The sequence below is a fragment of the Ptychodera flava genome, chromosome 21 (assembly GCF_041260155.1).
Source record: "Ptychodera flava strain L36383 chromosome 21, AS_Pfla_20210202, whole genome shotgun sequence".
NCBI classification, from domain to species: domain Eukaryota; kingdom Metazoa; phylum Hemichordata; class Enteropneusta; family Ptychoderidae; genus Ptychodera; species Ptychodera flava.
The window spans coordinates 27,835,941-27,862,233 of NC_091948.1; the positions used below are offsets into that span (position 1 = coordinate 27,835,941).

Genomic DNA, 26,293 nt, shown 5'->3' on the forward strand with positions numbered 1-26,293 from the left:
AAATTGGATAAGTCACAGCATGAGGCCGACAGGTAATCAAATCTCTCTGTCACCAAACCAACTCTGAGTGTACATTGACCACTTTGCAATCGTGCGTTTGTTCTTGAAAATAGCACGTCCCTGAGGGAATGACATCGTATCAATCAAGGCGGATGACACTCAGCATATCAAGAGAGACTTGTAGAAGTGGAAGTGACACATTTCAGTGACATACTCCACTTTTGGCATGTATCTGTCGCCCATTTAAGGTATGCCAAGCTGGATCTCTTTACTATGAACATTAAACACACTCCCGTCGTCCAAATGAAATAGAGGATGGATACTCATAGCAAGATGCATGCTACAGTGTATCTCTTATTCTGTTATGTTTGAGGCAAACATCCCCATGTTGCTTGTGAAGCTCGTCTTCAATATGGTATTCCTCACTATTTCTCAAATGGAAAATTTCTCCTTTTATTTTCATTATATATGACTGATTTCAAAACATACTTTCCAAGACCCATAGAATTGACATTTCACTGAAAGGGATTCAGCTGCAATATATGATGCACATACGATCGTTAAGGCTATTCATTTATCCAAATATATACAAGGTTTGAAACTTATACATGACTGTTGAACAGCAAAATAATTCTGATTTCGACTACGGAAATAAAACATTAATGTGAAATACACATAAATTACTGGTATTATCCAATACTTTATTATACCAAAACTGGTCACTTAATATACTTTAGTTATGAGCTCCACAAATTTAGTCTATAGAAGTTTCGTCTTCAGACCGTGGAGAGACATACTGAAACAAACAAGACTGACAGAGTGATGTTATAAGACCATAATGTGCCTATGACACACAGGGGCCATTTAAAAAGCAATGGTCTGAACTTTGAGGAGTACAAACTAAATGTTTCCAAACTTTATCTATAAAAATTCACACCTTAAATGCTAAAATATATCTGTCAAGCTTAATGAAATGTGGACATAAGCAGATTTTGATTCCATTTTATTTTTGTATTCAAGCCTAAAGTACCGATTCAAAATCTCATTCAAATCTCATGGATTAATAACGTCTTCCTGTGTAGACAAACGCAATCAAGTCCATAGCCATGATGCAGATGTGTTTCATACTCCATTCTATGGGGAAAATGTAAACAAATTATATAATTCTCGATTAAGTCACACTTTAAATCTTACCAGCAAAAAGCATTAGTCTGTTTTGGTCACAGATGCTGCCGATGATCCTATATTGATGATGTACAAACACGTAATGTACAGATCTTCTGTAGTTGCTGTAACTCTGTATAAAGGTTACATTATTTTGGTTGTTGTATGTTGTATATAAACATAAAACTAAGTACTGTGTATTTAAGCAAAACAGAAAATGAATCTTAAACCACCATAGAAAGGATAACTCTGCACACACTATATTTTCTGAGAAAGCAAAATATATGACAACCTATCTAGGGAAATGAGCCCTCTCCAGAGCAACAATCACTGCATTGGATTGTGTCCACGTGACAATTACAGGTGGCATCTCCCTGCAGTAGAAAAAAAGGAAATTTAAGTGAATTAATTTTCGGAACAATTTTTGTGGAATATTTTGAGTTAACATGTGACAAACTGTGGAAACTGTTATCTCTATTTGAATTATCAATTTGATCATAACTTTGTACAACTTTGATTAATTAAAAAATTGCTTACGTATTTATTTAAAACACTGCAAATTAGTTCAAAGAAGGCTGGTAATAATTACAATGTAGACAAAAACATTTCATGTTGAAAGTTTTCATAACTATTATTCACTTTGAAGAATCGAAATATTGTGAAATCTTTTGTGATAGAAAACCGTATTCTGGTATTCTGATTAATCAGATAGGTTAGTGAGTAATTCTCCCACACTGTACCTAGAAAAAGTACTTACAGGTGCTGCCGTCGTACCAGTGGGGCAAGATTTGATGGCTTCAAACTTTTGCCGGGCTTCTTTGTAACGGATGGCTTGACCATCAAGAGTTCTCTGAGTAACACATTCTGTCAAAACAAGACATTGTTTAATGGACATAACTACATGCAACCATGGTAGATCACAGGGAAAAATGAATTGTTCTTTACCAAAATTCAAAACTTCAATCTGAATACTTGTTTATGTTTTATTTATCTCTTCACAAAAATGACAGTTTTAACCAACAAACCACAATTTCTTTCTATGGATATCCATTTTGCAATAAACACGTAATTGTATAAGAAATGGGTGTAACAATTCTAGGTTTTGGGTAAAAGGATATCACATTAAATGTTAATAGTTAAATATCAAGTATTGATGCACTGGATGAATTGACAGCTCACCATACATATGTATATAACTGTAATATAACCATGCGGAATGAAATATAGCTAGGCATGTTAACTTACAGAGAAGCTGTAAATGAGTTTAATAGACCTACGGTGTTTGGTACCTGAGGTTGATTTTGATGGAAACCTGAATGCCATTTTTCAGTGTGGTCATTTGTGAGCGACCTCGAAAACTATACCTCGAATAGGTACATGCGAACATACACACGCATCAATTTATTATGCATAAACAAGTGCAAGTACTGTATTGTATTTTATCTATATTGATATTGTTCCTATTAGTTGGTATACTTAGACATTGCATATTTTAAGTTGTTTCCACTTGGAGGAAGTAACATTCTTTTAACTTTATTTGCATCGTAAATATATTGAGTTAGGAAATTTAGGTCGCTTTAGTGAGACTTTCTTTCTGTTGTTTTGAATACATGTTTTTCTATAGTTTCCAGACTGAAAACTAGAGTAATATAGACTTTTGAAAGAGACATAAGTACACCGCTCTTGTTAGCCTGTTTAGGTAATAGCTGGTCTGAAATGATAAAAACATACTTAGAAGAGAAACCTGTTTATCATTTCATTCAGAAATATAAAAGGATTGGTCCTCACCTTGAAGAGACACCTCTGCTGCTGCCGTCTTGGTTGTCATTCCATCACTTATCTCACAGGTGTAACTTCCAGTTGAGTTTACACTTACTTCAACTGCAAGCCAGCTGACTCCTCTCCGAGCATTGTCACACTTTACCTCATTTGCCCACTGCACTCTTGATTCATTGGTGACCGCTGAGCCATCTGGCTTTCTCCACATTATTGTGAAACCATCTGGTCCATTAGCATTGCAGAAAAGGTTGACAACTCTTCCTTGGCAGGTTGCTTTGTTCTGATCTTCAAGCTTTGGTGCAAGGAAGTCCAGTGCACCGTCAGATTGTGTAACCCATAAATCAATGGAACGGATGACATCATTCTTACCAGGACGCTTTGCTTCATAGAGACCAGCATCCGATTCTTGAAAGTTAGTGATTACAAGTCCTGTTCCATCCAAATTGATGTACTTCAAACCATCTTCATGGATACTGGCTGAATTCACTGTCCATTCCACATTTCGGACTGCACATGTCAAAATGACTCTTTGATTTTGTTGAACTTGTTTATGTACTGGTTCCAGACCTGAGATAATATGTTATTCATGTTTTGGTAAGATTTTCAGAAAATTTAAAATTAGTCATATGGGTTGGCTAAAGGTAGACTACCAGATGTTTTCCTAGCAAAATCTGTCTTTGAAAATGGTTGTATACTTGGACTACCACGACACAAAGAGTTTTTATTTCCAGCTCTGAACAGGAACTTTTTCCTGCATGAACAAATGATTGTGTAATTCATTTGCATATATCCTGTGTGATGGGCCACTGTACTCACTAAAAAAGTAATCGAAGAAAACAAAGGATGAATCTTATGAATTATTTGTAATCTGCTCAATTTTTTTATCCTTCCACGTCCAATCGCCAGATATGAACTGAAAATGCTCGTTTGTTTCAGCATATTTTACCATTGTCTGTAAAGTGAAGATTTTTGCTGACGTCGTAATTTCACTTATATTGTTATAATCAACATCACAAGCAATATTCCTCATGTATAATATAAAATGACCGTTTTCAATTTGCAAATAATAAATAGCTGACATGAAAATGATAAATTTCTTCAACTTCTGTTATATTATTGCCTCATCACTTTATGTTGCAAGTTTGATTGACTTAAGTAAAGTTCTTCACGATGATGTATAGAATTGTGAAGATAACTGAATATGCAAATTACAATTAGCGGAAATGTGAAATGTCTTTCACTATTACAATTATTATAAAAGTGTCCCACTGAACTACATGTAGCTTCAATTAACTTTGGCAAAGTCCTTCCTGTTAAATGTCACTAATTGTAATTCGTACGAAGGGCCAGGAAATGTGTAAAAAACAGTTATGTGGTTTTCAAAGACAAAATTACTTTCATTACCGTTATATCATAGTAACTTCACTGTTAATAGTACATTTTGTCAACTTTGGTCAAGTCAATCTAGGTATATATCCCTATCTAATTAGGAAAGTTTCTTTAATATGAAAATTAATAACAAGCTGATTTAATTTCTATGAATAATACTTCTGACAAAACACTGATAGCCAATATTCTCTTTAGTTAAAGCAAACCTACATAGATAATTTTTCCTCTTATAGGCAGCAATATTTTTATGTGATGTTAAATGCCCCTTACTTCATTTATAAGCTATATAGACTTCCTGACACAGAACGAGCGGTAATGGTTCCATGGCTGGCACAAAAAGCCACTTTAAAAACATAAGTAAGAATACTACTTTACTAAAAATACTAGAAAGGCAAGTATAATTATCAGTGTAAATTCTCACTGATTTTCTATTTGAAATTAACAAAATTTCTGTCAAACCTTATGTGCAAACCATTTTTTATTTGACATTGATTAACATTGTAACCTTAAATTGCTAATACCTCCAACGAATATATATAACTTAAATTTGCATAATTTATAATGGTCTCCATCAATCAGAACCACGCTGCCAAAAACGCACTTCAAGCAGAGGATGAAATTCTCCATTGTGTGAGAAAACCACTGATAGATAAAGTAATGTATCCTAATGGAATCATTATTGATGACAAATGTGAGTAACAACAAGCTTACCTGTTGGACAACTTGATTTAGGACTGCAATTCAGGAATGATGGTAGAAGAAAGAAATGCTTTAATGACAACACACAACATAGTTACAACATTAACAATGTACAACAATTCAGTCAAGTGATCTACAAGTGATCTACGGTGATCATGCGTGGACTGTAAGCTTTCTTTGGAGGAGCTATTGCATGTTACTCAGTGATTGTTTTGTACATAATTTAATTGTCAATAATTTGTTAAATGAGAATTGAAATATTGGAGGAGCTTGCATTTTAGCATGACAAGCACTAATATAAGTTATGTGAGAAAAAAAAGTGTAACTATATACAAATTTTATGTACGACAACCACCAAATGTCCAGGCTACTTTTTCTCCCATTTCAACATTTCAAACTTCACTCTGGTTGGGTCAAATGTGTGAAATTTTCATATTAAGTTTTGAAACACTATAAAGCAAAGGGTCAATTTTTTGGCCATAAAGTCCTATTAGGAGTAAGAGTCATTTTAACTTTGCTTATCATACACTTTAACGTTCTTTGAATGTCAGTCTTTCAATTTTTTCCATTTTAAAATTTCAACAGATGATGTGAAACAAAATTGCCAACGGTTTGAAATAAAGTCTGTTTTCAAAAAAAGAATTAGTATATTTAATATTTTCAAGTTTTTAGAATAAAGTTTCATTATTGATACCAAAACTCATGGTTTTTTACTCTAAACATATACTTCCTTAATCTTTTGAGTTAACCATTGCTGCCATATTAACCTTCAGGGTTTTTAGTTATTTTGATGAGAACCATTGCAAAAGTGATAAATAAGCTGACAGGAACAGGGCAAATGTGAAAAAATGTTGCATCTACAATTTAACAATTTGTGTGAATTCATACCTCTGTCATACAGAAAATTATCATTGATGGGGAATTTCATGACCATTTTGACAAGCATGAAGTTTTCAAAACTACACCTGCTCACGGTATCAAACCCTACCTTGGACACACAGATTGCATTATTTTGAGGTTGGTTAGTAGAAAATGGGTATTAGAACAAAGGTATGAATGCCGGTACACCATTTTCTTGATGGTATGAATACATGCTTCTTAATAGGTGGAACAAATTGAAATTCTATTTATAACATTTTTCAATGGGAGATAACTCAGTCGAGTACTATTCTTACCTGATGTCAAACACACATAGTCCACTAGTCTCATTCCAAGCACAGTGCGGATCTCCAGCACCATTGCACTGACTGCAATCAGTGTATCTGTGGCACTGATACATGGGTACTTGGACTACTTTGTCATCAAAGCCAATGTACAGAGATGTGTCTTTGTCTGACTTTGCCATGACCATCGGCACACTAGAATTCTGAAGTAAGCAATGGAAATCAATATTCTTTCTCAATCGACAATTTACTATTTTTCACTTTTGCAGCAGACTTGAAGGGCCAGCACAGGAACTGATGTGAATGACATTTGTGAGCTTGTATAAGCTAGGATTATGGTATTCATATCACAATATCAATAGCAATGAACATAATTGTAAAAACTGAACCTCAGCAATACAATCAACGAAAATCACTCATCAGCGTTTGAAATTGTCAAATATGGAGATAAAGCCAAAGATGAGAAAATAGTAATGTCAATGTATGGATTTATATCAATAACTGGTAATTGTGATTTCGACAGATGCTACTCAGGTGAACTGTATTCAATGTATCTTGTTATGGACAGTGACCACTATACTTTGTAGATTTCAAATTATCTACTGACCTCCTCATTCACTTTCACTTCTTCTAGAACATATGGGTTTGTGTCATTGTACAGTATTTTCATTATGGTTCCTCTATCTTTAAAAATAAATAAATAAATAGTTCTAAATCATCATCATCATCATCATAAAAGAACCATGTGGTCAATAAAATACCAGTGAGCATGTAGTACGTGGGATTTAATGCATATAAGTGCCAATCCTTAGGTATAATATATGATTGATAGCATGTGAACAAATGAAAGGATCTGACTATTAAACTGAATTGTGTTATGGTGAGGTCATTGTCCCTCTATGACCAATTTTAATTACAACTGTCCATGGCATATCCTTCCCGACACTTCAATTGCGCTCCTGCTATGGCAGTCTGTGTTCTCGGTAACATGTTGTCCTCCCTTGAGGTCATTCAACTCTGCGACTGGCTTTGTGATGCCTGGACTATCTATATCAACTCTGGACTTTGGCCAAAACTTTTTTGTTGCCTTGCATTAAATATATAATTTATCTATGTCATAACCTCAATTTTTGATACTACGAAAAAACCTTAATTTGCAGAACTTAAATTTACATAATTGATATGGTCAGAGTTAAATCCCCTTAATTTTGAGGGGACATGCAAGATAATTCCTGTTGTTAGAGCAGCCTGCAGATTAAATCAGAACCAGCAAATGAAATGCCATGAAAGAGCTAAATGACCTTATGTTTGTATGATTCATCAGGTCACCTAACTGACCACAAATGATTCATATCATTCTTTTGTGAAACAGACTCTACATATCCGATTTGATCTGGATCCAATACTTTGTTCACATCACATCAACAGCCACATGCCAGCACACAGTCGTGCAATCAGACATACAGACACTGACACTACATAAACACAATTTCAGCCTCCCCTACGTGATAAAGTACTTAATTGGCAAAGCTAGCAGTGTACAGTTTCTGCCTCCTCTAAATGGCCGAGTATTTCATTGGCCATGCAGTGCAAATTGTATCATTTTGATGCAAATTCCTAAGGCCTGAGACCTTGTATCCCAGATTGAGGCAAATTTGTAATTCAAAACGTTGAAGTTGGACCGACCCTTGTGTTGACATGGCAGATGCAAACTTAGATATGGCAAAATTGAAATTGTCACTCTGTAACAAGTAGAAAAATCTTTATGAAAAACAATTCTCCTCTTGTTGACTGTATAAGCTTATTAACATACCAGCATCTTTGTTGATATTTCATCTACTGCATATTCAATATGACTGCTATCAGATATGTTAAAAAGTGGCCATTGGAGGAAGCTATATGGAAACTCATTCTAAGGGCCAATAGCATAGCAGAGTGCGTTTTAGATATTTTTCAGCACTTAAATAGGTCAAACCCGGAATTCGAATGGACCACGGTACAAACAAACCCACGTGTGTAAACGCGCATAGGCAAACGTGTATTTCCACACACGTTTGTGCACATGTGGGCCTGTTTGTACCGCGATTACGTGATCTCTTGGGCGTACTGAGTCTGTAGAACGAACGTATCGCGTCCTTTTTATTCCGGAGTAGAACCATTTGGTACTTACAGTAATTTAAGGTTTGGGCTATGTTCAAGGTCCTATCTGGAATAGTTTCACACTTTCTTCAGACAAAATATTGCTATATTGGATGTTTTAACACATGAGGAAACGCTGACTGCTTTTACCATCAGTTTTGTCATGTACATTTAAGTCATTTTACATTTTGCCTAGTGATGATCAGCAGTGGCAAAGATACTGATGGAATGCAAATTAATGTAAAGAGTAGAAGTATGCTCAAAAGCTAAAATTATTGCTTAACCACTTGAGCCATATGAACAAATCAAGAACTATCAAGAACTATTAACTTAAACTACATACCTGTGCCAATGTACAGTATGTGTTCTGATCCAACCTCTGTACTTAGAATCTGTGTAAATCTGACACCGATGAAGGATGTTAGCAGAGGAGGCTTCTCAGAAGGAATTAATTTTGCCATCAGAGGATGCGCCTTCAATGCATTTAGAGTATCATCACCTAGATAGGTACTGTTAGCAACACACTGTAGGGGAAAATTAAAACCGTCCTTTAGAGATGCATCAGTAGTTTCAGTACACCTTCACTTAGGTATAGACAATTGATAGCGTGACTGATTGACCGATCGATCGATCGATGGACTGACTGACTGACTGATGGATCTATGTGTACAGCTTTCTTGCTTTATTAAATTCTTATGGAATTTAAAATTGCATTGACATTGTGTATGATGTGTAATTGTGATGTGAGGTTGATCCACAACAAATGTAATTCACATAGCCCTGCCAAAATATAGGCATTTCCAATTTAGTCAATTTTCGTTTGAATTCGAAACTCACAACACACGGCACCATGTCTGCCAGCAAAGACATCACAGTCAAAACTGCACCCCCAAATTGTTCTTATCCTATATAAGGAGTGGTTCAATAACCGAGCTATCGTTGTTACGATTATTCTGGCTGCGACACGATCCACACGCTGTAGAGTTCATGAAGCACTCGTACTCACATACTCGCTATCACACACCGTACACAAATTTTATCAAAGCAATGAATACGTCACTCAACTGGGTGAAAAACCTGAGCCTTTGAAACAATTCTGTCCACCAGCAGAGCTATCAACCACAAACATTCTCATAAAAATCTAGTTTTCTCATACTGAAAGTTTCGAATTCAAAATAAATCATGGTTGTCTGCACAATCTAGGCCAAAGAGAAAAGCCAATTTGAAGGGATTGAATTCCTCAAGAATACCAATTTCAAAGGTTTCTGCAATGCCCATCTGCATGGGGATACCAGAAAGGGAGGACCACAATTAATGAATGTATATAAATACTATCCACTATAATATTGGTGTAACAGAGGATTGGCTTGATGATAAACTTTGATACTAGTGAAGTTGACATAAGTGGTTATTAGGTTTTTCTATGTAACAATAATGGTGGCTTTGAATAGGGAAACAATGACTTGCACAGGACTTGGTTGTCATTCATTCGTTGTATGGATTTTGATAATTTAACTTAGCTGTCTGTGATGAGCTTAACCATCCACATCAAGCAGAGAAATTGTAAACTAATATCACGTCTGTATAAGAGAGCCGCCATTATTTACGGTCTGGGAGTCGGAGAAATGTGAGGGGGTCACCCAAAATATGAATGCTACAAGGGGCTGCTTTAAATGTGGAGATAAAGAGGGGGGTTACTCAATTTTGTTGCAAATTGGGATACGCTTTCTTACAGATATTTTTTAGTAAGATTACACATTTAAAACACCTCTCATATTGCACCAGACTGCACCATTGCACACATCAATTTCTCATTTTTTTCACACAATATGACATTAAACTGGTCCAATAATAATTTCCATTCAAGGTAATACATTACAAGGTCCATTGGACATTTGTGATTTACAAATTTAAGTAGGACCATCCTGAACCACTGATAGTTAGTGGTGGTACCAGGTTAGTGGTGGTACACAAGGGGGGTGCAACTTCCTCTTACACTTTCCTCCTCAGCCTTCCACGTGTTCTCCCCCCTCCATATTCAAATTCTACTCTGTCAGATATCCTAGGCACATCAGGCATATTGTGTACACGTAGCACACTTAGTCCAATATCATTCGTCGTTTCTTGAAAATTGATGTACTTTACAGTTTCCAGAAGAATGTTACTGTTGTAATTATACAGCTGTGAAGAAAGATATCTTGGATGCAGTGTGCATACCAAAAAACTTACTTCATTGCATTTTATTATAAAACCTAAAATACTGTGTATGCAGCAAAGAACACAATATATCTTGAATGCAGTGCAAAAAGTCTTACTTCAGTACATTTTATAGTAAACCTGAAAATAGTCTAAATCATAGTTACATACTAAATTTTACGAGTGCCTAATCTTTATGAGCTCCAGTACGGCAGCTTTACTGGCTAGCTTGTCCAGTGGGTACTAGTTAAACCAAATGTAGACTCAAAAGGTTACAGAATTGGGCAAGGAGTATCGTATTGAAAATAAATTAAGCCATCATGCTTTGACTGAAGACATGTGTATGGTGCTTATTAGGTTAAGGTTTGGTTATTACTTTGCACCTACAACTTCAAGCTGTCATGGCTACTTTGTGATTGCCTAGGTCATTAATGTTCAATTAACCTCACGTGGCAAAGACTGGAATTTTATCTCTGTCACGATCTGTCAGATTGAGAACATACATACATTTTAAAAGGCCTGTTTAGCTTATATTGATCACAACCTTCATACGTTTAGATTTTTGCACTGCAGTCAGTGATTTTTATAACTCTTTTGTATTTGTGCTGTTTGTCTGTCACTCTCAATCATTTATAGTAGTTTGTTAGTTCTGTTTCTTTGTATGCCTATTAGTTAATTGTCTCCGTGTATTTTTTTAAAAAAAGGTTTTTGTTTACTCCTTGTAAATCAACGCTTTTATTTACATGATTCCAGAGACATTTTACTCAATAATGTGGTTTTTAATACTGTAACTCAGACTGCACGCATCAATTTCTCAATTTTTTCCCACACAATATGACAAACAAAAGATGTTAGGATGATTGAATGACTTACCTCCCTGATTTTGGATTCAACTCTTGTGTCACAGTTCCCCACACTTGTTTTACACTCTTTTGGTCCCAGTAAGTACCATTATCAAATATATTGGACATGCTTCTCACATTGTAGGTGCATAAAGCAGGCATAGTAACACCATTTCTATAAAGTAATATGTTATGTTTACACTGACACAATATGCTCTGTATAAGATAAGAAGAGCTTCTATCTGATATTGTTAATCAAAGCAAGAGTAAATAGACAACTGTTTGCAGTTAGAAATTAATTTTATTGTGGGGTGATCGTATGTTACACTGCATTTGTTTGTAAAAGGGAAATAACTTCCCTGTAGCTCTGGCTTGGTCAAATTGCGTGAAATTTGTATATTTCATCATCGAATAGCACTATACAACAAGATGACAATTTTGTTTGGAAATAAAGCTTTTTTGTTGGAATAAGATATTTCAATTTTGCTTATCCTTGAAATCAGCTTACATACTCTCCTCAGCCATTATGAAGATGGTCGAGGTATTAATCACTATACTTACCTGTTTGCAGAAAAACACAGCATAAACAACGTCATCAACTTGCACCGTATCCTCTGAAAAGGTACGAATTTGGTAGTGTTGAGAAAATGACTCAATCATGGCAGAACCTTATCTGAGAAAGGCTATGATATTCAACACTGAATAATAATATACATATTGATTACGCATAACATTAATTGAAAAATAAGGCGATACAGGAGTCACTGCTATGTACCTCATAGAGGCGAAGAAAGCCAGAGCCAGTACCTCTTTTCTCTGAAATTGATGCGTGCAACTGATATTTAGCTCTCATTTAAGGCTTATATGCAGCAGTTGATGAAAACAGCAGCTAGTCCAAGTGGTACCTTGATAACCATGCATGCAGCAATGAACATTCTCAGTCATTATTAAATGCCTTTTTTATGGAACGGCGTATGCTCCGTAGGATTCAATGGTAACTCATCGATGATGTCGCGTGCCCCATAGTCAACATTTGATTGAAAGTGCACTTGAACTATTTTAAACCTGACAACTTTGGCATTTGCAAGTGTTAAAATTACATGTTTTACATAGGAAACCACATTTTCAGAAAATTATGCATGAAAAAAATCGATAAAGTGCGAGTGATTTGAATATTTATTTTTCATGTTGTTCTTCTGCCAATAATAAAAAGGGATATGTTTGTAATTTATTTGCGAATAAACCTAAACATTTGAATGAAAAATATGTCAAAGAGGCACGTAATAAAAACAGTATTGCCCAAACAAGGGATGTAATCTCGAGGTAGGAGACTTAGTTTTGCTCTCCTTGCGTTGGGCAAATGGCGACACACCCCTTTGGGCACATACATGTAGACATCACGTGACATCACTTCTTGGCCTCATGGCTAGAGGTTGTTATGTACTGTTTTGTGTCTATGTTTATAACTGGTGTATTAAGAATTTTGACCTAGTGTTATGGATTACGGATGGGTATGATTGCGATTATTTTATGTAGCTCCTTGTTTAGGCTATAATATATAATGTTGACTAGAGGTAACTATGTTTGGTAGTGCATTAAAATTTGACTCAGAAATGTAAAATCTAGGTGTGTTCCAACTTTGAAGCCATGCATGCATCTGAAATTTACAGCTAATATGCTTGTCAGTTTGAGCAGGACAGGTTTCGGTTCTGCTCCATCTGCACAATGCTGAGATATAAATAGTCTCCACCGCATCGCTATATAGCTATGAAATAGTATTATAACTTGATCCATTTCATATAAGCCTGATCCACTTTCCTCATCTTTAACAAAGGGATCAGCAATCAAAAAAGTGGATTTGGACTTCTCAACATTTAAACCTGATTCAGTTATTTTGTGGACAACAAGGTGAAGGCCACCTGTGCAGTATACATATTCATCTGTGCAAAAGAGACTGCCGGTGTGGTAAATTTTGAGTTTTCTCTGTAGATTGTAAATTTTAAATCAGAGCATTAAGTGACACGTACCTCAGGTTTTGCAGTCTAAATGCTGAAGGACGTTAACTACATATTCAGAATCAAAATTATATACAAAGTATTTCAGTACAATACAAGTTTTGTATACATGTATACTATACAAGCTGCATGGAAAGTCGACTCAAACAGAGAGACATACTATATTCTATGAAATGAAAGGGCATTTTTGAGATTGTACCGTGTGTTAATAAAAATTCATAAAAACAGTCTATGGAAGTCTATAAGGAGACTGCAAACAAAGATATTATAAGAAGAGGGTTATAGAGCAAAACGTTGGTCAACATGAGTTAGCTTACCGAGCACATCATAGACTTGCTGAAATTCATTGAAACCACCACTTGTAGATGTCACAGAACAACCAGTCGTGCTTTTAGATAGCTCGAGTACGTTAAGGCGAGGCTCGAGAAATTTTCATGAATATGCAAATTTGCACTAATAAATATTCATGTTTCCCTGAGCGCGTGCGCTCAGCTTGATTCAACCCGGTCGCGGACGTGTATGGTGTGCGAGTACTCGCGAGTGTAGCCTTCGAGGCTTCTGCTCATGTGGGCAAAAGACCCAAACGGGAGATTTGGAAAGGCTATTTATGTCAGCCAACTTCACCGTTTCGGTCTTTGGCATATCAAGAGCATTTCGAAATGAACGCAGTTTGACGAAGGATATTGTGGCTACGCTATCATGGTTCCCGCCTGGGGTTGCCGCCATCAGCACATGTTGATCCCTGATGTGGCCCACCACTTGTTTTCGTCATCATTCATCAAGGACAGACAGGGGTGTTTTGCAACAACTGGTTGTCACTACTCAAGACATGCACAAAAAAACGTCAGAAACAAAAGCGAGGTCGAGTATTTTATCGATCTCCAGAACTGCTGTCGCACCTACGCGATCGCTGAATGCGTGCTGAAATGGACGAGACCGCCTCGTTACTAGGATACAGTCAGCTGTCTCTACCCATAAAGCATTGTATGTGGTCCCTGGATGGGCTTCCCCAGGGGCCTGAATAGGGATTCCCCGGGCCGGCTAGAGTCCCAAATTACGACAAGACAATTGCCAAAATCCAGCTGCTAAACTTGTTATTTTTTTTAAATCGCTGATTTGAATATTATATTGACATGTTTGTCAATATCATGCTGGCAATTCTTTATCCCAGAAAGCAAGTGCAGGCACAGTTTGACCCCAATTACGCTCGTAATGGAGGTCGTCCGTCAAGGGTCAGCTGATATTTCGTGGCGAGTCATTAATACGGGGACGAAATTTCTTACAGTTAGGTCGCACTAGTGATGGAAAGTGGGGTCAACGCGGACAATATGGTTATTTACAGGATATGGGGGAGTCTACCGGCTGGATACTGTGCTCGAACAGACAATACCATTTTCGAACCAAAAATACCGTTATTTAGTAAAATTAATAATTATTTCCGGGATTTTATCAACATTATACTATTTTGCGGAGTCGTTTTTTATAAAATACATATACAAAGTTTGACTTTTAAATACGGAAGGATGTGCCGATTTAGCCAGTAAAACCGAAACGCACTCGTCGATAGAGGGCGCCCTTGCGGGAGCCGTGCCTTAACATACTCGAGAGCTTGACCATCTGCCACTCAGTACATTGGTACTTCCACCTTTATCAATCTTATCAAGCAAAGAATGATATAATTGTTGTAAAAGCCATTCATACATTGATCACCAAAACATCAATAATTGCATCCCTTATCAGTAACCTAACATAAAACATGTGCTATTGGTATATATAGAGTACGTATAGTGAAGAATTGGTTCATACTGTTATACTGACGTAAGTCTAATTATAACTTTCTAATTACCTTCTGCACGACTGTTTTTTAATTGTTTATATTATTTCATGAGAATTACTGCCACCTTTCAGGAGTTATCTCATCATCGTGATTGTCAGTGTCTAAATATATACAATCTCAGCACTTTTCTTTGATCTGTATTATTTTAACACCTCATTGACACCTTGAAATGAAATAGAGATCCACAGTGCCTCGATCGCCTCCAATCCATTTTGTGACCCGAATTTGGATTGAACATATCCGGGCTTTTAACAATTATCATACATTTCTGGGAAGGTGTACTGCATGAAGAATGATAACCATATAGGGGAATCTCAAGGGGCTATACTGCATTCCATATATACTGTACAGTTGAGGTATGGAATTTTACAGGTTTCTTCTTCTTTGCTAATGACACACACTTAAAACCTACAAATATTTAATCCTAGCGCCTAACTGTGCACCAGATATTATTCAGCTGGTAATGCACACTTAAGGGACACTTAAACCAGTGCTTGGTGTACCCACTTTGGTTGTATAATTGTTTGTTCTAATTAACTCGCTCATTTGGCTTTCGCATTACATGACTTAACAAGATACACTAGAATAATAATCATAGTTATTTGTAATAAAATTAAAATACTATTTTAGCCAAGTACTGTAGAGTAACTGGGCATCATTACTCCACTGATGTACCAATTAACATTTGAAGCTAAAAATTACAGCTGTACATCGTCAACTGGGTACAAAATTACCAAGCACACACAAGATGACAATTGGCTAAAATATCATTTCATGTCATTGTATACTTTGAGTATTACTTTTTGAAATTATAATGTAGAAAAGTTATTTTTTCCATGCATTTGAACAATACAAAAGGGTTGATCTTGTACAATTTCCTTGAGAAAGGTTTTGCTAATTATCTGACAAATTACTTTCCGATAAGATCATCGAAACCAAAAATTTATGATGATATTAGGTCCGTTTTAACTGTGTCTGGGAAGAGAGTGCGCAATACATTAATGCTCTACAAGAACTTCCTGTGTCAAGGGTCAGTTTTGATGTACACGAAGTGGGCAGATAAGTTAGCCATAAACATTTTAGATGCAGCGATCTCACCTCACAGACTTTTGCAACCCTGGAGTACGTTAATTCTTGGGGATATTGATTTTCGTTCTCGTTGGCAGTTCCCTGAAGAAGAAAAGGACCTCTTCTCTTCCGTCATCTCTAGTCACAGAATGTGAAGAGATGAATTCTGACTCTGTAAAGATAACAAATTCATTCAATTGAATTCTCATTATGTATGAATCATTATTTTTTGTTCTTCTGTCAGGCATAATAACAGCAGTGGTCTTATCTGTTTATATGACACCACAATTGGTACTAATTTGGGAGAATAGGATATTGTAGTACTGTTGGCTTAATTAGCAAATTTAAGCTCCTCAACTTTTTTTGTTAATGCAATTGACTTTTATTTTGGGGTAATTTGTAATATTGCAACTTTCAGCTGTAGGGCACCTAACACTTTTGATAAATTTGAACAATTAAAAGATCCTATTCTCCCAAATTAGTTCAAATCGTATTATATACAAATGACTGTCAACAAAGAAAATTAGAATTTCTCTCCGACTTATGTGTCAGCATTCAATGTTAGTGTCGCATTCAATTATTTCTCCCCGACAATTGTGTTCGCATTTAATTGTTTCTCTCTGAAATATGTGTCCGCATTCAAAGTCTGCGTTGCATTGAATTGATTCTCTCTGACATACGCCGCATTCAAAGTCTGCCACGCAGTCAATTGCTTCTCTTTGACATATGTGTCCGCATTCTAAGTCTGCGTCGCCTTCAACTGTTTCTCTCCGAGATATGTGTCCGCGTTCAATGTCTGCGCATTCAAAGTCTGCGTCGCAGTCAATTGCTTCTCTCCTACATGGGCGTCGCAGTCAATGATTTTTGTCACCAACACATGAGGGTGCTGGCAAGTTTTGGTGAGCGTGACCCTCGCTCCATGACCCATGATTGCATCCGGAAAAAGTATCACTCTTTCAGTGTTCGTGATCGCGAAAAGCTCATTGATTTTGAAGGTAAGTGACAAAGTTATTAGTTGTATTGTAAGCTTATTGGGTTAATGATCTAGCTAAGGGGTATGCTACTCACCAGTATGGATGCATCCTATGGGTCCGGCATGAGCGTCCGAATGTAAAACGGCAGCCCATCCAACAGCTGCCAATACATCCAGGGCTAGACGATGGCTAGATCAAGATAGATTTATAAAAAGTGACCATCCCCCTTGAGCTGTTTTCTGAAAAGTGACCCTCACCCAATTCCCCCGGCCCATCCCCCACCCCCTGTAATTACTGAAAGCTCCCAACATTGAACCCTGCCGTAAAGAGCAAGAAGGTGGTTTTACAAATCCTTAAAGCCGTCCATAGTCACAATTTAGGTCTCCTATTGATTTGACCGGGATTTCCGTCATCGAAAAAATGAAAAAAGTCAAAAGATAGCAATAATGTCCCTTTAAGATAGAACGCGCCTTGGGAACGCATATCCAGACTCTCAATCTTTTACGATTTTTTCTGGCGTTCATCCCATGATCTACGGGTTGATCTGCCAAACTATATTGCTTCAGTCAAAATCGACCTCGCGCAGCACACGGAGAAAAAGCTACAGATATCTGTATGGCCTCTACGTACAAATGCAACGAGGATGTACGTTTAATAGTAGTTGTGACAATCAGTTCACCTTCAAGAATTTTCCACGTCCTTACACTTTACACGTCCCATATGCAGAATTTATCATCTTAGAAAGGGATTTGTTGGCGGATTAGGAACACTTGGCGAAGTGCTTACAGCTTCGTAATTCGTTCATACTGTATACTGTATACATTAATGATATTCATTTCGTTGCAATATAAGAATACAACATTTACATCGTCTGCTCGTATATTTTTATCATTGGCTTGCATAAATATAACTAAACTTGTTTAACGACCTACATGAAATTTTGTGTTTCTTTGGAATGTCTTTACTAGCAATATGCTTTGTGTCAAACCTTACACGGAACATTATCACGAACTTCCTGAATCATACTACGAATGTAATGTGGATGTATGTTTAATAGTAGTTGTGCCAGTCAATTTTGCCATCACCTCAACACTAATGAGGCAAAAACAATATTGCCATATTTTTTCCTGTGCTCTATATACAAACACAAGGTACTGTCCTGAGCTCCGCGGCTGTTGTAGTTAGCTAATATAGGCATTTAATTTGCCCGTTACGGACGTGCGAACGTTTTAGCAAAGAACGGGATATCGATGAACATGCTAACAATCAAAATACTAATGGAGCAAACGTCACAAGTAATAAGGAACCCAAACTACAAAGCTGCAACAGATCTCCAACCACACAATTATAATGCATTTCAGTATGTGTTTACACATACACATGCTCACAGCACTGAGAATTCTTGACCATGCATGATCAATGTAAAGGTACAGACTATTTATTCTTTCTGTCGATGTTTTTATCATATAAAGACAGAATGGAAGTTATGGATGGTCACCCATTTAGTATCTTTCAACTTGTAAACGACATAATATATAAACAAGGTCTCCAATCAAACAAAATTCATAAAAAAATGTAGAAAATGACCGACTTATGTCCCTTTAACTATCTGACTCAACTTATTTAATGTCATTGCGGAAATGTTCATGAGTACTGTGTCTAATTTTTCCCTGGATTTATTTTTAATGACGAATCAGTTTCTCATTAGGGTAATCCAAATGTTCTTTTTCTTTCTTGTATATGCACGGCAAGAACATTTCAGAGGACAAATGACGAATCCCCGTGGCACGGGAAAGAAAGTAAAGCTCATTGTGAAACACTGTAATAGGGTAGGCACGTTTTAACGTCATATATCACCAAAACATAATTTCCAGGTATACAGGTTTACAACTGATGAAACTATTTCATTGAACTATTGTGTGGTGCAAGTGAAGAATTGGACAGTATCATGCTGCCAATAATTTGACCACAATGACCATATAACTATGTCATTGTCAATACCTTTGAGCCACTTTGAGTCATCCTCTGTCTGCAATTCTGGGCTGCTCAAGGAGTTTTGACTTCTGACGATGGCTGGTTTACTTTGTTCCCGTATTAAAGCTGTGTAGAGTTTATTGTCTTGTCCAAAAATAGCTGTCACTGTCTCGCTTTGTTTGCTTGCGCACTTGGAAGTCCCTAAAAACCCGTCATCATCATGAGTAAGCTTAAAGAATGTGAAAAAAAAAGAAAATTGCTCGCATTAGTACCTTAACAAATATGACACCAATGAGACAGGAAGTCAAAGAGGGGAAAATATTTGGAAAAATTATAAATCCTTCAACAAACATCGCATACTTGACTTTCCAAAATACAATACTTAATCAAATCTGAATATACTTGCTTCATTGCACCTACAAATGCCGTTCAATATCTCCGTCTCACGAACCCATTTGTATAAATATTAGGAATACAGACCAAATCATAATACGGGATTAATTGATAATTACATGTATGTGAATATTCAGCACCTAAAATTTGCAACAGTCAAATTTCATTGACACAGAGTGTGGAGTCCCTGGGGACCTACATCGAAAGTACAATATCAGGTCACATGTGGAGTAAGATCATTGTTTCGCCCTATTAATACTTCTTATATTTGTTGTAGAGATGAACTTTTCATTCAACAAAAAATTGTGATTTTACACTCAAGTTTAATCTAATTAATTTGCTAGAAAGTTTTGACAGTTATTTTCCTAGGAAATTTTGAGTTTTTTATTTGCAGGTATCAATCATCACGACATCATCTCCTTCTTCAGTCTCCTGAAGAAGGGAGACTTTTTTTGATTACTCCCTACGTGTGTACATAACAAGCTCACTGTTATATTTCCACATTCATAGCCTTTAAATTTCAAATCTTACATCATCTCATGAAGTCTAATCAGCTTTGGTACCTTTATTGCCATCTACTACAGTACTATTATCAAAGATTGCTTCTAAATAATACTCACTGAAGACTTGCCCAAATGGTAACATCTTGCCCATAGTGCATTGGTACCACAAATCAATAATTTGTCCTTTGTGTTAGGATCATCCATCACAACCTTGATAAAATTTCTACATTCCATTTCTGTATCAATCTACGAAACATAGCGATCGTATTAAAGCGCAGTGGTCGTCGCGCTGCGCGTGCGCGATTTTTTGTTGATAAACATAAATGTTTGTAAACATAAGTCTTCTCAACTTCAATCGGAGTGAGATGGGAGCGGTCCCTCACTTTGTTAACGCCTTTGTAAGACTCAACATCATGCAATAGTAAAATATTAAGATCGGAAACGAACTTCAGTGGTGTATTTCTATCTATAAACTCGTGTAAGGCTACGAACATTGAGACACTCTGCACATTATGTCGCTGAGTTTACTGCATGCAGTCACAGTGAACAAATGGGTTTGATCGCGCGCGGTCACGCTGGTTGTACACAATGCTATGTACAGCACAGTAAAAATACATCACTAAAATGATCAACATTGTATATATGTATAGGATAAAGCCAGAGTACGAGGGCTCTTCTGGTATATAAAGTCCAACCCAACGATAAAATGTCGAGGCCGCACGAAAATACGGCGTAGTAAAATACTGTCCAATCAAAAATGAACATGTCATATTCTGTAGACATCTGGTACGTTTTTTCCCTAACATTCAAATTTGGTAACACAGCGGAAACCAGCTGCAACACAAAAAATTTTTTAAAAGTTTTAATTCATATCCTAAACATGTTACATTGACAAAGGGAACGGTTGACTAAAGGGGCGATAGTTTTTAAGTCGGATAAAGCCCAAGTACGAGGCTCTTCTGGTATATAAAGTCCAACCCTACGATATTTTACACAGTACTAGAGATTTCCCACAATACATCATGATTTGTACCAACGTAGATTCCCCTGTGAAGTCTACCATGTCTCCCATCATCGTCCGCTCGCACGGCTCGTTAGCCAGACAGGAGTCTTCCACTAACCACGCCGTGCGGGATACCCCCACTATTTTACGTTAAGGAGTTTGATGGACTTAGAAAATCAGGCGGACCAATCAGAGCACGCGTTATACTCAAAGATAAAACCACGCCTACCTTCCAAACGCCGACCACCGCAGTGTTGTTGCACAGCTTTTCTCTCGATTTACTTTCTGGTTTACTAGACTTGGTTCAAGTGCGTGATTGTGAACATGTAAGTTGGGTGAACGTCTGGAATGCAATGATCTGTGTTCTGTTTTCATGTGAAATGTGTGAGTAGGATTATGTGAACGCGTTGAGTGGGGTGAACGCGATACAGGGAAGTTTTACCTGCCACAAACTAACTCACTTCTGCTATAGCTGCACAGACTAAATAAAACGCGTTCGATCGCTACAAATTTTACAAGAGGAACTTTTACAAATCATTTTCTTTTTTGAAAATTCACCGACTTGAACCAAGTCTCTGGTTTACCTTCGTCCTGTGACACCCTAATGGCTCAAACGGAGATTTAGGAGTGGGAAGGCAATCTTGCCTGAGTTTAATACAGGATTTGATTGTCATGCATGGAAATCTTACTGCGTGGTGGGGATAAAGTTACGGGCGATTTTCTCGTCATTCAGAGAGGTGGCGAAAAGTTCCGTTTCAGTGATCGTGGGTTACGAAATGTATGGCAACGCTTTGTATTGTCATCGAGAAAGATAGATAGTCTATGTTACTCTGTGGTATCGTGTGAAGCGTTAGATATCTCTCAAAGAAAAAAAAATCGACGAATATGGCGATAGTGCAGAAGATGACTTTGAAAAAACTGACGCTTGTAGTCTATGAAATTCACCGATGAGTAGGCCTATATTGCTTACTGTGATGTATAAGTGATTTTTTTCTGAACAACACCCAAACAAAATCCGGTTCTTTGATTTCCAGTTCTTGCATATTTCACAAAGTCCTAGTCCATGTTTTCGAGCCATGCTTCTAGTTTTTTCTCCCGCGGCGTGTCGATGTTCTGTTCGGGTAAATCCTGTTCATCGTCTCACAATTTTTACAATTTTCCCAAAATATGAACAACAGAATAGCTGCCGGTCGCGCCAGTTGACAGGACCACAATGTCTGAACAACGTCTGAGTAATGGGTTTATCGTGAATTTTTGAGGTCAAAATTGGAGGAGTGGTTTAACAGATTTGCTTCGGTGGGCAGAACATTTCTATTTCGCGCCACGATCTTTTGAGTGTGGCGGGTTGATGTTTTCACCTTACAAGTTGAGCGACAGCTGGGAATATCTTGCGGTAAGACGCGCTGGCGGCTGGGCCTTTGTTTTGACGTTTTGAACACATCAGTTATTTCAGCAGTAGATTTCAGTAGCATGAAATGTAAACAGTGACCACGAATACTTGTACATGTAACACCAAAAAAAAGTGGGAAAAGACCTATACTACAACATTCGTAGTAACCGATTATCTGATTGGCTATTTACTGGTCACATACAGTCGTGTGGTGGCGCTTTAAAAAACACGATCTAGGCGGTCTATCAGCCAAGGTCTGATTTCGGGAAGCATCCAGCTGCCCGTAGCGGAGACCTTGGCAAGCGAAGATGGTCTCCATGTGTAGACAAATTCCTGGGCCACTTGTAAAAATCTGAGAACGTACTTTTAAAAACACCTTTCTTCTCAATTCCCATTTTAAAGGATTAAGAAAATTGTGCTTGTTTGAGAGAGAAGAGAAAGGATTTTTGTAAATTTTCCACTGATTGTGTCCTCAACCATACAGAATAAAGTGATGGAAAGTAGGGAGACTAGTTGCACCTGTTTTATGAAACAAAAGGATATTGATTTTTTCAAAATAGAAAGACAAAAGAAATTTACATGCTAACTATTTTCAGAGGATGACCCCTTCAGTTGGTAATAACTTGCTTCCCAAAACTGTGACATTTGTAGTACCTGAAGAATGTGACTTTTATGGTTATTGAATGGTTTCTTTGAAATTTATACTACAATATTTCAACGTACTTTTAATAAATATAATTAATCATTCATCGAGAGACTTTACATTATTGCTTTTATACAGAACTGAAAAAGTTATAAGAAAACTAATGTCGTTGGTACAAATCGAACAGCATTGTGGGTATATTTATTGTACTGTGCCTTATGGTATCAACAAAAAAGACTGGTGACCCCTAACTCCATATCCATTTTCACCATTGTATTAGCTACTAGGGAGCCCTCTCCTTCACACTCTGTTCCACTGGAGTCTGAGCCACACACTACCGGCTCTACGCTCCTACAATGTAAGTTTCACCACTGTAAATAGTGTATTTCCTTATCAGTTCATCTTCTTTATTTTTGCAACTATTATATTGCATATTGTATCCATTAATTTAGCAACCATTATACTGTATTAATTTTTACCACTTCTACGGCTTTCACAAATAGCTTTCTTATCTTTGTATTTACGCTTTGAATATGTTTTCTTTCATTTGTTTAGTGCCCTGAAGAAGAACCCCGTGTGGGTTCAAAACGTCGGCTTTAGAAATAAAAGGAGTCAATGTACAACCAGAGACTGAGAGTGACTTGTTTATTTAACAAACTCGATTTGTTTAGGCAGCTTTGCTCAAGTTTTTTCTTACCTGAGGCATGTGCAGTAGGATCTGATTATACACATTTACTACAATTTTTCCAAAATGATACTTTATACAGTATCTGAGTATACATTAAATCTACTTTCCGGTATGTTTTCAGTAAGGGGATGTTCGATTCTTTGCAATCTCTTTTGTTCACTGTAGTCCTGTACTACATTATATTTAACGTAGATTTTCCTTGCTTTCGGTACTTTTAATACTATTTTGAAATAAGCTGACGTGGTTGAGGAATGATTAAGCAAAATGAAGTTAGAATTTTCAGGTTTAAGGGTGAAGGCTACTTTAAATGACAGCATAAATACACTGCACTTCACAAAATAATACAAACAACCAACACAACTGAAGTCCACATTAAGGAATCTTAATCTACTGATGATAAAACACACTTACATTTCCATAGTTTTTACACAGAATAGCAGCATGGTTTGGATCATGTTTGACTGAAAATGTTGCCCTTTTAACTACAAAAAATATACAATCAAGAAAGTTATCTATGCATAATGCATCATCCTGTCCGGCACCAGGGCTTGTTGAGTGTGAATTTCTGAAGCTTTGAATCTTGTGGACAAATCATCATAGCGTAGACTCAAAACTGAGTGTTTTGGCCTCGGAGTTCTTTTTGATTTCGCCACACTCCGGCAAGAAGACCTCCGAGGCCAAAACATTCCGCTTAGTGTCTGGACTACAATCATCACAGCAACTGTAATATATTTGTGCAGTATTAAGAGGAATGTAGTTAAAGAAGGGAAACCAATAACATTGGATTTATCTTTGTCAGTGGTGCAATTGCAAGCTGCTCGTTAATCATCATCATCCGGTTACGTGTTTTGATTAATTACGGTCTATGGCGCGTAATCAAGGCCAATATTCGAACTCGCAATTTTCAACTCTACAACTCAACATTCAACATTCGAACTCCAATTTTCAACTATACAACTCAACATTCAACATTCAAACTCCCAATTTTCAACTATACAACTCAGCATTCAACATTCAAACTCCCAATTTTCACCTAACGAACTCAACATTCAACATTCAAACTCCCAATTTTCAACTATCGAACTCAACATTAACATTCAAACTCCCAATTTTCAACTATCGAACTCAAAACATTCAACTATAGAACTCAACATGTGGGATTCCTATTCCCCATTTCAACTTTCGAACTCCACATTTTCAAATTTCGAACTCAACATTTGGGATTCGTATTCTCCCTAGGCATCCCTAACTTGCTTCATTGTAGTTACCCACGTTTTTCCTTCTGGGCTACACTACGTCAGAACGCGTCATAGATACGTCACATGACGTTTCGGAGTGTTAGAGTTATTCCTATGTGATGTTCTAGAGGGTCCAAAAGTATGAACCGGAAACACTTGTGATGCTATAACCGACCTCCACCATCACTTAATTCGGTCGCTATCATGTCGTCTCATGACAAGAGCATGCGTGCGTGGCTCGCCATGGCTTATTTTCAAATTAACGACTCGCTAAGTTAATTTCCACACTAACAGCCAAAACACAACTCAGACACTAAACACACCAAAGCACATACAAGACGAGATGGCTGATGTGTGAAGCCACTTTCCCTTTATTACACCGTGACCACTATGTTCAACATCATGTATTTCACGTTGAGCGGCTTGCACTAGCTGGACGAATACAAGAGAACTCGGCCAGTTACGAACTCGGCCAGTTGGAGAAGTCGGCCAGTGGGCGAACTCGGCCAGTACAGTATGACCGAATTAGAATATATGCTCCATAATATTGTTTCTTTTTTGAATCTCACTAAAGTTATATGCGAAAACGATCTAAATGTCATTCATAAGATGAGCGTAATGTTTGCAAACTTCACAGATCACAGTTCAACGCACGTATGTACACACATTGGATGAAATTAAAGATGGCGGTATATCGCGATCATGGTAGCGAGTTTTGCAGCCTTCGTCATAGTTACACTTGAAGTTCGTTAAAAAGTCATAGGAGATGGTGAAGCAAATTAGTTAAGAGTCATCAAGCAATGAATTTTACTGAAGAAATGGCATAATGTTTGCCTGAACTTTAATACGGTACGCGCGCGATCTGCAGAAAACACTGAGGCAGCGCGGCGCAGACCGTACATGTTTTGAAGGGTGGACGTGGGAGCTCTTCGACTTCGAGTTGTTTTCTGAATGTTTGTAGTAGTATTAAACCGACAAAAATAACAAAAAACTATTGTAGTAAAATGTTAAAATTGTTTGGCATATTCAACTGTGAAGAGAATGCGTATGCAATCATATTGTTTTGTTGCGAGTGGCCGACTTCGGTTACCAGCTGGACAATTCGCTCACTACACATTCCAATGCCACTTAACTGTGACAAAAGTCTAACAAGACTCTCACACCTACGTGACACATCTCTCCGTCTGTCGGGCTGG

At 37.1% G+C, this 26,293-nt stretch overlaps 1 long non-coding RNA gene across 1 annotated transcript; it reads right to left on the reverse strand.

The window, feature by feature from the left end:
- Positions 1-986: 986 nt before the first annotated feature.
- LOC139121902 (uncharacterized) lies at positions 987-1,538 on the reverse strand. The gene is made up of 2 exons (XR_011549361.1): positions 1,457-1,538; positions 987-1,134 (listed from the first exon to the last, which is right to left on the reverse strand). It is a non-coding gene; the product is annotated as an uncharacterized lncRNA (long non-coding RNA).
- Positions 1,539-26,293: the final 24,755 nt, after the last annotated feature.